Source organism: Pongo abelii, chromosome 21 (assembly GCF_028885655.2).
Source record: "Pongo abelii isolate AG06213 chromosome 21, NHGRI_mPonAbe1-v2.0_pri, whole genome shotgun sequence".
Lineage (NCBI taxonomy): Eukaryota > Metazoa > Chordata > Mammalia > Primates > Hominidae > Pongo > Pongo abelii.
Window position 1 is genome coordinate 61,985,431 of NC_072006.2, and position 12,718 is coordinate 61,998,148.

Below are 12,718 nucleotides of genomic sequence, written 5' to 3' on the forward strand. Positions count from 1 at the left end.
GGGTCCATGTGAAAATGAGGGGGTGGCATGCATTCAAGGGGGGCTGCCCCCTTGACAATTCTGCTTTGCCCCCCTCCCCAACCCTGCATTTTCCAGAAGCTAGTCTCTCTCTGGGAACCTGACTCCCTCTGAGAACAGGCCTGGCTGAGCAGCCTTGGGAGGAGTGGATTGGGGCAGGAGCCAGGGCCACTGGGTGGTGGGGGGGAGGGGTGGTGCACACGCTGCAAAGTCCAGTCCTGTGGCCTGTGAAGGGAGCAACAACTGTGGTACCCGGGGAACCTCTGTTCCTGGAAGGAATGATCAGGCAGAGGCTGGCTCACCCCACACCCTAGCTGTGATGTCCTGACTCCAAAACATCTAAAGCTCAGGGGGAAAAAAAATATAGCTGCATTTTACTGTTGCATTTCAAAGCTTTCAGACAATGGTTGCCACCCAAAAATGGAAGCCCCCAAGGCAGGCCACCCTGCTTCGCAAAAAGGGCTTTGGCTGGGACACCGGTGGGCTCCCTGTGAATGTTCACATTGGAGAACAGAGTTATCCTAACACCAGCAACTGATTTAAAAAGTAGGTGATTATTTTAAAATAGCATTTTAAAATATTTTCATCATTTGATTGTGTGCGGTGTTCATATGTCCAGGAAAGCAATCTCCATTACAACACAAGGACACACGGGCAAGGATTGGGTGGTGGGGAAAGGGGAATGCTTAGGACTTGCAGAAATATGGAGTTCAGTGAAGAGCTGTAGAATGGAAAGGATCTGAAGAGACGCCATACCAGGCAGGAGGACTGCCGCGGAGAAAGGAATGGCGGTGAGAATGACCGTGTCTGGCCATCAGCTGGCAAGGTGGCCCTCTGAGCTCAGTAGGAGATACCTGTGATGGGCCCAGTAAAGAAGCAGGTCTGACTGGAAAGGTAGGTGCGGATTCACTGAGCACAGGAATGTGATTTCTCAGGGCTGGCAGGTAGAGAAGGAAAACAGACATTTGTCTCTGGAAGGGGATAAAATCTTTGATTTTACTCAATCTGATCCAACATATATTAATTGTGCACCTACCACACATATAGGCACAGTTGTACACATGAAGATACAATGGTGTACCGGACAGACATGGCCCTGTCCATAGAGCACACACTCTGAGGGTGACAGCTTAGAGAGCATCACGTGATGTTGTGGTGGTGCAGCCTGACAGGGTGAGGGACCTACCAAGGTCACACAGGGCTGGATCAGAGTCCCAGGCCCTGACCGCCAGCTCAGTGCCTTTCAGCCTGTCCTTGAGCAGGGACTCCTGGGAACACACTGTGGGTGCACCAAGTGGCCCCAGTGCCCTCCTTGGCAGCTTCAGCAGAGGGTAGTGAACTCTCTACCCTGTGGATTCTTCTGGAAAGGAAAGAGATGTTTTCTTGCTGTTGGTGGAACTTTAACCATAAGGAACCTACTTTTCTCCCATCTTTCTCCATACAGAAAGGGATCTCTCAATTTGGTGCTGAATCTCAGACAGATCGAGGGGAGGGTGCCCCCCAGGCAGACTGCCCCTTGGGCATCCTAAGTATGTATCCTGAATTCACAGGAGGCATGGGATGAATTTAGACTAAGGGTGGAGAAGGCAGCTGTCAGAATTTTCAGCCTCCGTTCTTGGCCTGGGCAATTCTGCTCAGCCCAAACTTGCTCAGCCAAACCAAAGCCCTTTGGGGTATGGCTGTACCTCCTTAGAAGACGTCTGAGGTGGTATCTGCTGTTGTCTTGGCACATCTTCAGGAAAGAGGTCTCATCTCCAGCTCAAGTAATTTATCCTGGAATTCCTTGCAACCACAAACACATTGACCCTGAGAGGGGCTCTGATAAATGTGAATTTCTCCATCTTATCGCACTCTCACAGATGTCTTAGCAATGAAGCAGCTGGGGCCAGGGAGCATCTAGACTCACTTCTTAATTGTTCTCTCACTTAATCCTAAGCCTTCAGCACTTTCTCGCCTGGGTGTTCCTTCTTCATGCTATGCACATATACAAAGCCACAGAGAAATACGATTTAGGACCCGGAGGGATCTCTAAAAAATAACCAATGTGTTTTGGGTGCTATGAGACAGGGACTGTGTTAAATCCTCAACCAGGATGAGCTCATTTGGCTTCCATTGTGAAACTGCTGCCTTGGGGAGCTGCCCAGTCCAGCCTCTCAGAACACGCCACCTCAGGGCCACAAACAGGGAAAGAGCCCCCTCCACCCTGCAGGCCCCCACCCCCGATTTGTCCTAAACAGCCCTGGTCTTTTAAGGAGGCTTTCGAGGTTGATGTTGCCCAACATTAAGCAGGAGTGAAGAGGAAGCAAGACGGAAAAGGGGCACCCACTCTAGTAAGCATGGACCCTCAAGCTGGCCCTGCAGACCCCACTATGTCCTGGGGAGGCCTGGCAGGGGGTTCAGCCTCGCTGTCTTCGGGATGGTGATAGAGCCACCTATACTGCATCTCCAGCCCTTGTAAGCTCTGCCTGTGCTCTCTTCCCTGCAGCCATGTGAGGTGGGGGCCACCTGTCATGCCCACAGCGGGCTCGTGGGGTCATGGTGAGAATTAAATGAGAAAACACATGCGGAGGGCTTAGCATGGGGCCCTGTGCCTGGCGAGCTGTGACAGGTGCAAGCCTCTCCTGAGTCCCATTTTACAGATGGGGAAACTGAAGCCAGAGAGGATAAGTGACCAAGCTGGGTTTATGATTGGTCCTCCCGAGCCCTGATCCCATGCTCCTTGTGGACTTGAACGTTGGATGCAGCCCAAACCCTGAACACGTGTCCAGGGAATCAGGGCACCAGTAAGGAGGATGAAAATCAGGCTGTGTACACCGAGACAGTGGTGTTTTCCCAGCATGCCCCTTAGGGAGGGGCTATCAGTGCTCTCCCTGTATAAATGGGGAGACCAGACCTTTGCCTGAGGCCACACAGGGAGGTAGGATTTGAATTCAGGTCTCTCAAACAGCAGAGCATGAGTGCTTAACAACCACACACTACCACCCCTACTGCTTCCTTCTCACAGGCAGAAAGGCAAGACCCTCTCGAGGCAGGCTCCCAAAGGCTGCACTGTTTCTGCTGACACCCCCACGACACACCTGGAGGTGGCCACGGTTGAGGCTGTTGGTGGTCGGGGTGTGTCATGGGGAGCGTAAGGACCCCACAGCTGCACTGCCCTGGCTGGCGTCCTGCACAGCCACTTGCCACCTGTGTGATCCCAGCCTGTGTCTGCTGCTCCGAACCTGGCTCAGAGTTGGACAACTAGAGGAGAGCACCATGGCACAGCTGGGATTGAACCCAGCCAGTGTGGCTCTCAGTCCATCCCAGCTTCTTGCTACCCACTGCCTCCAGGTCAAGCATGTAAGGCTCTTAGCACCACTGGGCACACAGCAGGTTCCTCACAGGCCCCACTCCTGCTGTGTGCCACGGCCACCCCACTGCCCACCCTCTGCTCTGGGCTGTGTTCTGACCAGGGCCTAGCTCCCCAGGCGAGAGGAGGTATCCAGGGCAGACGTACCACGTCTGGGGGAGTGGCCCTCTGTGAGCCCCTGGCCTGCTGGGCTCCTGGCCTGCAAGTAGCCCCCTCCCCCAGGAATGCCTCCAGATTTAAACACACCCATGTGCTGAGAAAAATACCGGTCCCCCTGTCCCCAGTAAGCGCCATCCAGCACTGGGGATTTTGCTGTCCCGGCAGTGGGGGTGTCCCCTGTGTGTCTCCTTCAACAAACACCTCCCTCTCAGGTGGCTTTGCAAGGCCTTGTTTTTCTGGACCAAAGTCCTGAGCAGAGGGAAAGAGCTTAGATGGGGTGGGGCTGCTCCCAGCTAACCCACAGCCAGAGTCTCTGAGAGCTGGAAGTTTCCAGCAAGAGATCCAGCCCGAGCTGGCTCCGTTAATCATTCTCTGTGGATTCGGGACTCGGCCTGGATGGAGTTTTCAGGCCACAGGACGGCCTGGGTTGAGCATGAGGATGGAACAAACATTCCAATGGGGGTGTTCTGGTGACCCACCCAGGGAAGGGGCAGGGGCAGCAGTGGGGAGAGCGAATGCCCACCCTGTGGCTGGATGTAGCCAAGGGAGACCCTGCTGTGATGCTGAAGGAGTGGTCCCCTGGGCTTGCCCACACCTTCCCCATGCTCCTTCCAGAGCCAGAGGGGTGGGATGGGATAAGACGAGAAATGGGGCTGGGAAACCGAACCTGGACAGCTGCAGAGACGCCCTCCTGCAGCCCATAGAGCAGGCTTCTGTGTATTCCTAAACACCCTGCACACCTTGCGGAGTGGACTATGCTGGATTCAAACATGAAAAAGAAAAGAGAAACATGGTAAGAGGTGCATGAGATCAACAAGGAGAGGCTCATGCCTACTGCGCACTCACTGCATGCCAGGCACCGTGCCCAGCGCCCAGGAGCCACTTGTCTAATGCTCCCGCCATGTGAGAAGTAAGGACTGTCACTGTGTCCACTTCTCAGGGGGAACACTGAGGCTCCATCGGGTTAGACAAAGGTCCAGACCCCATGGTAGGAAATGGCAGAGCAGGCTGGACCTACTCTGAGCCAGGTGTGGGACAGGCCTGGGTGGAGAGGGGCGAGGTGCACGTGTCCCCTCAGAGACCCCAGTCCAACAGCCAGTTCCCCATAATGTGGTGTAGGGGTGGCTGGAAACTCTTAGATCCTGGGATCACAGACCCCAAGGCCAGGACCGAGACCTACTGCCACCAGCTGAAGTGGAGGGGACATCACTGGGAGGGACCCTGGGCAGTGGGTGCAGTGTGGCCCCATGAGGGCCCGGTGGGGACCAAGCTGGGCTGGCAGCTGCACCCACTGACTCCTCTGCCTTTCCCTCTGTTTTGTTCTGTCCTCTTTCACAGGGACACCCACAGCTTCTGTCGTTCCAGGCCCACATCTGCCCAACACAGCTGCCTCCAACTGAGCGGCTCTTCTGTGGGGCCGGGGCGGTTTTCCCAGGAGAGCAGCCTACACTACAGGCCCATGAGCAAAGGTTGCCCGGAAGAGGGCACCTGAAAGAGGCCTGGGGGCCTGAGTGCACGAGCTTGTGAGGAAGTGGGAAGGGAGCTCCATGAGAGAGAACAGCATTACAGAGGGGCTCAGAGGCAAGGGCCAGGCCAGGTGCACCTGGAACTGGCTGCACGGGTGCATCTGGTGTGCTGAGTTCTGGCTGGGGAGCAGGAGGAGGAGGAGGAGGAAGAGGGGGCGGAGGGCCGGGTCTGGCTAACTGTGGGCTGAGTTCAGGAGTTCAGCGTTCTGATCCTGGGGGCAATAGGGAGCCACTGAAGGTTAAGGCCAGGGAGTAACAGGACTAGAGTTGTAGCTCCCAGGGTCCCCTGGATGCTGAGAGAATGGACAGAGGGGCCGGAGGGACATGGGAGGCCAGTAGGGAGATTCCTTCCATAGCCAACAGAGACGTGGTGGCTTGGCTGGAGGTGGTTTTGGAAGTGGGGAGAATGGGTTAATGGAGGATTCTAAAAGTGGGTTTTGATGGGACCCTCCCCAAAGAGGCTTCACCAGAAGCAGAGAAGATCTGCCTGGGTCCCAGGAGAAGACGTGGGGAGCAGGGCTTGGGACCCTACCCTGCTGCTGGGGCGCCGGGAGGGGGTCTGTCACGCTTCTCATTGCTCTGAGGGCTCCTGCCCCCTCTTTGGGGAGACAGGCTCTTCCCATCTCACCAAGGAGTGGCTGGAAGCCCTCAGAGCAATGAGAAGGGCAAGGAGGACATGAGAGCTGCACTGGGCCTTGCCCATCCCCCACCGGGGGAAGACAAGCTGGCGGGGAAGGAGTGGGCCAGCCTGGAGGCCCCTCTGGATGTGCAGGCTGGGATTGAGGTTCGGGGCTTGGGGTGGGGGCAGAAAGGTGGTTTTGTCTGGACCTTGACAGTCAGCAGAGGAGGTGGGAGGGAGCTTGTCACTTCCAGCCCCATCCTGCAGCCCCTCATCTCAGGCAGAAAGTCTCTGGACGGCGTATGACACCTCCAGCCCTGGCCTTAGATATCCCCTGTCCGAAGCTGGAATCAGCCAGAAAAATCAATGCTTAATCTGGTGACTTCAAGAGGAACATCGGCCACCACCTCGGAACCTGGACCCAGACCTGGGTTTTTGTAAATACTTCAGCTTGGAGTGAAGTCCTTGTTCGAAGTCCTTGTTCAAAGTCCCCCACCGGTTAGTGGGAATCAAACCCCAGCTGAGGTCCAGAGATCGTGCACTTGGTTCTGTGTGGGGGTGCGTGGCAGCCAAGGAAGTGGGTTCAGAGGCCGTGGGGCTTACTGGGCACCTTGATCTTTCCGGGCCCAACTGTGGCCCCCAGGGAATCCGAGATGCATCCTGGTTGCCATGGCCCCGGTCCAGGAATCACAGTGGGCTGGGGGGATGGGACCAGCCTGGCTGGGCACAGGGGCCAGAGAAAGGAAGGGAAGAGATGGCACCCAGGGGCCGCCAGCTGAGGGCACAAAGGGGAGAGGACACCGGGCCTTGGGGAGCTCATGGTGCAGTGGGAGAACAAGCAGGATGAGGGTCCCCCATGACAAAAGGAGAAACCCAGGCTTGGAGGGTGGCTCGCAGGCAGGTGGCAGAGCAGGGATGTGAAGCCAGGAGAGCCTGCTGCAGCTACCACCTCTTTGGGTGGGAGCGTGCCTCGCTCGAGGGCTTGCTCTCTGTGTGAGGCTGACTTTTTCTTGACCAACAAACACTCACTTGCTGTGTGTCAGGCCTGTCCAAGCGCGACAGGTGTCCACTCCCTAAAACCCCCACAATAACCCTGCGAGGTCAGTGCTGATTGATGGGAAACCAGGTGGGTGGGCACTTGCCCAGAGCCAAGCAGCCTGGGAGGGGGCTCAGCTACCCAGACAGCTCCAGGGCAGAGCGCCTGCCCCAGAACAAGGAGGACCAGGAGGCCTCGATTTACCCTTCAGCCCCGGGTCCCACAAAGGGCCAAGGTCAGGAACTGCCCCTTCTCTGTCCTTAATCTCACCCTAGGACCTGGGCCAAGTAAGACGTGAGTCCCCAAGGCTGCCAGCCACAGCCTGTGTCGGAGCCTCCTGGGGAGGGGCTGCTGAACCCCTGGTCACACCCGACTTCCCCGCACAGCGCCTGGGGGCGGGGCCTTGGAGCTGTGATTTGCATCCAGCCCCTTGGCAGATGTCAGCCACCACTCACACTGGGGTCTGAGTGCAGGCCTGGCCCCCGGAATGGTGCTGCTCATTTGAGAAGACACAAATGTCTCAAGCAGAACACGAGGGGCCCATGAGATGTGGGGTAGAGTTTACAGGACACAGAGAGAAACTCCGACTCAGGGAAAGGCCCGGGAGGGCTACAGGGAGGAGGAGGAGGGCAACGGGCCAAGTTAAGAGGCAGGACCTCCGGGCGGAAGGCGCTGCCCGAACAGAGGCCCGGAGGCTGGACAGGGGTGTTCCTAGCTGCAGTAATTAGAACTTTGGAGCAAACGAGGAAGAAGGTGTAAGAGAAGGAAGATGCGTGGGTCCGGCCAGATCTTGACATGCCCCGAGGGACAGGTTAATCGGCCAGGTTTCCAGACCCACTGGGCATCAGGATCACCTGCGAGAGTTCATTCCTTCACTCATTCAAGAGGTGCATATTGAGTGCTACTGTGGGCCAGACATAGTTCTCGGCCCTGGGGAGCCCGTGGGGAACTGATGGATGAGACCCCTACCCTGGTGGAGACAGGAGTGTCATCAGAGGACAGAGACTGTAATTAAAGAAACAGGAAATAAAATAATGTTAGATCCCTCTGGGTGCTCAGAAGCAAATAGACCGGGACACAGTACAGAGCACCTGGGCTGGGAGAGGAGTCGTTTGAACCGAGTCCCCGAGATGAGCCAGAGTAGAGTTCTCAGAAGTGGGTGGGAAGCCTCCAGAACAGATGGACCCTGGCAGCCCCCGCAGCGACTGGACACAAAGCCGCTGAAGGACGCATTGAGGACACCACTTTTCGGCAGACGGGCATGTGCAGGGCATCACCTGTGCTACACAGACCAACGGCCTGACTTGGGATTTGAGGGTCTGCAGAGATGGGGTGGGTGTGGGGGTCTCAGAATCAGCAACTCTGACCCTAGATGGGACCTCGGAGACCAGCCCCTGGCCCAGGGGTCTTGAACCGAATTGAGGCAGAGGGCTGCATCCATGCCCCCGCGCCCTCCTGCCCTGCGAATTCTGTGGGCTTTTTTTGCAAAAACAGATCAGGGGCGCCACCTGGTGGCTAGAGCTGAGGCCGTGGCCGCTTCAGCCCAGGCAGCGGTCCAGGGTGGCCAGGGCTCAGGAGGCCGGTCCCTTTAGGTCACTTCCGATTCTGTAGATGTTTGTGGTTACACAATTAATATCTGTACCTTGCAGATACAGTAGAAAACCCAGATAAAGCCAAAAGAAAGCAACCACCTGGAATTTCGCACCCAGAACAAACCTTTCTTCACATGTGCACGGATTTCTTTCTAGACTTTTCTTCATCCATCCAGGCATTTTCATACAAAAAGTGAATCATACCCCACAGAGAGTCTGCAACCTGCCGAGCTGTTTCCCACTCACCGCTAGATCGTGGCTCTCTTTCGTGCCAATGAATATACTTTTACATCATTCCTGCAGCTGTGCACGCCCTTTGGGTGTGGCCAGAAAGTGATTGAGGCCCTGTAGGTTGGATTTCTTTGGAGCAAAGTGAGTTTTCCAGAGTTTCTTCATTTTGTTTTTGCCTCCCTTGGGGAAGACAGGAACTTCAAGCCCTCATTTCTCTGGTGCAAAATGGGTTTTGACAAATCCACATTTAGGGGTAAACTTCATGGTGCCAGGGTCCAAGCCCCCCGCCTCCCTGTGTCTGAAGCTGGGAGCATAGGGGCACTTGCTACTCACCCTGTGAACCGCCCGGGGCCCCTCTTGGAGCCTGAGGGTTTACACTGCCTGAAATGGACGCACGGGCAGATCATATGCTTCACAGGGCTGTTTTGTGTTCAACAGGTGGTCTTTGTAAAGCACTCCACGCAGGGCTCGGCCTGTGGTCAGCCCTTGGTAACTGTCAGCTTTGTTACCATTCAAAGGACCACAGGGTGTGGGACAAGAGCAATGTGGCCCCCCAGGCCTGTGCTGTCGTCACTGGCTGCAGGATGGGGGCCTGTTCTCGTCACCTGCTGAAGGGCTGAAATGCCTCCTTGGGGGTCATGGTGGGGCCTGACTTATTGGGTGCCGAGTTAGATCACCCTTTGCTGTTCATGAGGCTGTGGCTGTACCAGGAACCACAGGCGCTGTGACAACACAGCCATGTCCCCTGACACCCACTGACGTCCCCTGCTCTGGGGCTCTCCACCGATGATCTCATTTAACCCCCTGTTTTGCGGATGGGAAAACTGAGGCTCAGGGATTCAATGACACTTGTAACATCTCACACCTGGTCAGTGGCGGAGCCCTCTGGGGCCCAGGCCTGGCTGCCACTCGGGGAGGTCTTGTTGGGGGCCTCTTTCTTTTGTCAGTGACTCCAGGACCTCTGGGCAGAGTGGGAGGAGGTGACATTCAGCAGAGTGTGGCCGTGGTGCTGTGTGTGTGAGATGGGAAGCAGTTGCCCTGTCTGGAGGCCTGGGCCCTACCTGGGCACTGAGCTGTGTGTAGCTGTGTGTGCACGCTGGTGGGGGGGGGGGGTGGTGCTGAGGTTCAAGGTAGCGGGTCACTTGGGCATGTCACAGCACAGAGGGTAAACCTGCTGTCCACCAGGCTTGGGGCAGATATGGCTTCTGAATCCATCCTACCTGAGCACATTGTCAGATTCAAACCAGGGGCTAGACTAGGAGTCAGAGAAGGAGGGGCCAGATGGAGAGAAGAGGGCGGCTCAGGATGGGGCGTGGTGAAGGTACATTACCCACAGCACTGACGCAGCCACACCAACGAGGCAGGCCCCTGCTAGTTTCTTCCTGAACACAGATGATCACCCCATTTTGCACATGTGGAAACAGAGGCACAGGAGGACTAGGTACTTGCCCAAGGTCACACAGCTAGAAAATGGTTGGGCCAAACCTTGAGTCTGGGGTGGTCCAAATTTGTATCTTTGGCCCTACACTGTTGTGTAGACCTGGGAGGCATCCACCCACTTGGTAAGCCAGAGAGGGGCCGGTGGGCTGATTGTGAGCTCAAACGGGCCCTCTCTTCAGGTCCTGCAAATGAGGCGCCGCCCCACCTCCCTACCTCCCAGACAGGGGTTGATGATGTGGGTTTTCTTCCACACTTGGAGTTTGACTGTACTCATTTTGTGCCCTGGGTTTAATCCTAGAGGGCCATTCACTGGCTGTGTGACCTTGGGCAAGTAGCTTAACCTCTCTGTGCCTCAGTTTTTCTCCATGTGAAACGGGGTAAAGATTCCTTTCTTCGTGGAGTCGGTGGGAGGATGAAGTGAGTTGGTGCCTGCGGTAGTCCAGGGGGAATCAGCTCCCGCAGGGTCGGGACTTCGATGCTACAGATGGGCTTGCAGGTAGGGTCCTTGGGAGTCACACAGGAGCTGGACTGGGGACTTAAGCGGGGGTACCCAGGTTGCAGGGGTGTTCCCCATGATAGAAGAAAATCAGCCTCTGAAGGGTGCTGGGTTTGTGCCCCTTCCCCCAAATTTGGGGCACTGGCATCAGCCGGAAAGGAGCCCCCACCCCCGGCCCAGGAGGGCAGAACAGGAACTTCACCTGGGGTCTGTGGACGGGCTGCAGGCTTTGTGCACCACCCCGGAACCGTGGGGGAAACGCGTGTGTCTGGCTGCTTTGTGGCGAAGGAACAGGAGGGGTCACACGGGATCCCCCCACCCCGCCTGACCCCACCTCAGGCCCTGGAAGTTTCCGAGCCCAGCCTGGTGAGTGTCGGCCGGCGGCGTGCGGCCAGCAGAGGGCGCTCGGGCCAAGGCTGTGAAAGCGCCAAGCGAGGCCAGCTCCGCGCTCCTCCCCTCCAGGCCGCCCCGGCAGCCGAGACCTGCGGAGGGCGCGGGCGGGGCTGGCTTGGCCCTAAGTCTCCGGGAGCCCGAGTGGGGCCGCTGGGGTCACAGCTGGGGCAGCCCCACCAGTGCCCAGCTGGAAGCCGGCCCAGACATCTCAGCCCGGGGCGGGTGTCACAGAGGAAATTTTGACGATTTCCCGGCCTAGCCCCACCTGTACAGACGGCTGTCAATCAATCCCCGGGAGGGCCTAGGCTTCAGCCCCTAGGTCTGGGAACCACTGCGCAAGGGCTCCCTTCATTCTTAGCATGAGCTCCCACCAGGCAGGGTCTATCCCTATTTCTGCCCATTTAACAGAGTAGGAAACTGAGGCTCAGAGGTGGCGGGACTTGCCAGAGATTACACACACCAGGGGCTGTGACGCCAAGCCCCATTATTTTTTCCCCATTTATTCTTTTATATTCGTGATATTAACAGCAGCAGCAGCAGCAGCGCCTGTAACGGACCTTCTCAGTCTGGGCCTTGCTGGCGCTCTAGGCTGGATGTCTGTGTTAGGGGCATGGGGTGCGCTGAGCATTACAGGGCATGGGGTAGCCTGCACATTGAAGCATGCTCAGCAGTGCGGGCTGTGTGAGGCTCCCCAGGACGATGTCCGTGTTCTAATCCCAGAACCTGGAACATGTTACCTTACATGGAGAAACAGACTTTGCAGAGGTGATTAAGTTAAAGATCGTGAGGTGGGGGGTCATCCTGCATTATCAGGGTGGCCTTGATGTCATCACAGGGGTCCATCTAAGAAGAAGGAGGAGGTGAGAGGGAAAGACGGAGGTTCAGAGCCGGTAAACCAGATGCTGGAGGCAGAGAGGAGTCACACAAATGGGGGATCAAAGATTCACCTCCAGGATCTCCCAGCCACGCAATTCACCCCCCACACCCCTGGCCTGCAGGCGGAGCTGGGAGGGCCAGGCCTGTCCCGAACTCTGTAGCCGGGGTGCCAGACCCCCTCCCCTCTTTCCCCACCCCCGGCCCCCCATCTGACACTCCTGCCTTCAGGGCTTTGCCGGCATTGGCCCTGCTGGATTGCTTCTCCAGCAGCTGGGGGCACTCAGCTGATTGTGGCTTCTCCAGCAGCTGGGGGCACTCAGCTGATTGTGGCAAAGGCCACTGTGCCCCCAGGTGGGCGTGGGGGGCAGGTCAACGAGACACAGTTGGGGAGTTGACCAGCCAGGGGCCGGGTGGTGACAGCCCGGCCGCGGTGATATGTCCCAGGCAGCTTTTTCAGTAACATGTTTAAGAGCACTGGCTTGCAAGCCTGCCTGATGGCTGGGTTTGAATCCTGTCTCTGTCCTTCGGCAGTAGTTTTACCTCCCTGAGTGGGTTTGAATCCTATCTCTGTCCTTGGGCAGTAGTTTCACCTCCCTGAGTGGGTTTGAATCCTACCTCTGTCCTTGGGCAGTAGTTTCACCTCCCTGAGTGGGTTTGAATCCCACCTCTGTCCTTGGGCAGTAGTTTCACCTCCCTGAGTGGGTTTGAATCCTACCTCTGTCCTTGGGCAGTAGTTTCACCTCCCTGGGTGGGTTTGAATCCTACCTCTGTCCTTGGGCAGTAGTTTCACCTCCCTGAGTGGGTTTGAATCCTACTTCTGTCCTTGGGCAGTAGTTTCACCTCCCTGAGTGGGTTTGAATCCTCTCTCTGTCCTTGGGCAGTAGTTTCACCTCCCTGAGTGGGCTGCCTTGGAATCATGCAGGGGTGGCTGCATCATGCTGCGTATCCACAGCTGTCCAAGCAACCCTTGTTTCACAGGAGCT

The 12,718-nt window shown here is 56.8% G+C and overlaps 1 long non-coding RNA gene across 3 annotated transcripts; it reads right to left on the minus strand.

Annotated features, from left to right (window-relative positions):
• Window positions 1-625: 625 nt before the first annotated feature.
• Window positions 626-11,037, minus strand: LOC129052294 (uncharacterized). 3 transcript variants are annotated; one of them, XR_008517270.1, is made up of 4 exons: window positions 10,669-11,037; window positions 4,194-4,284; window positions 1,704-1,992; window positions 626-1,378 (listed from the first exon to the last, which is right to left on the minus strand). It is a non-coding gene; the product is annotated as an uncharacterized LOC129052294 (long non-coding RNA). The 3 variants fall into 3 exon arrangements; XR_008517271.1 differs by lacking the exon at window positions 10,669-11,037 and adding an exon at window positions 9,861-10,066; XR_008517269.2 differs by lacking the exon at window positions 10,669-11,037 and adding an exon at window positions 8,546-10,051.
• Between the last annotated feature and the right edge of the window lie 1,681 nt (window positions 11,038-12,718).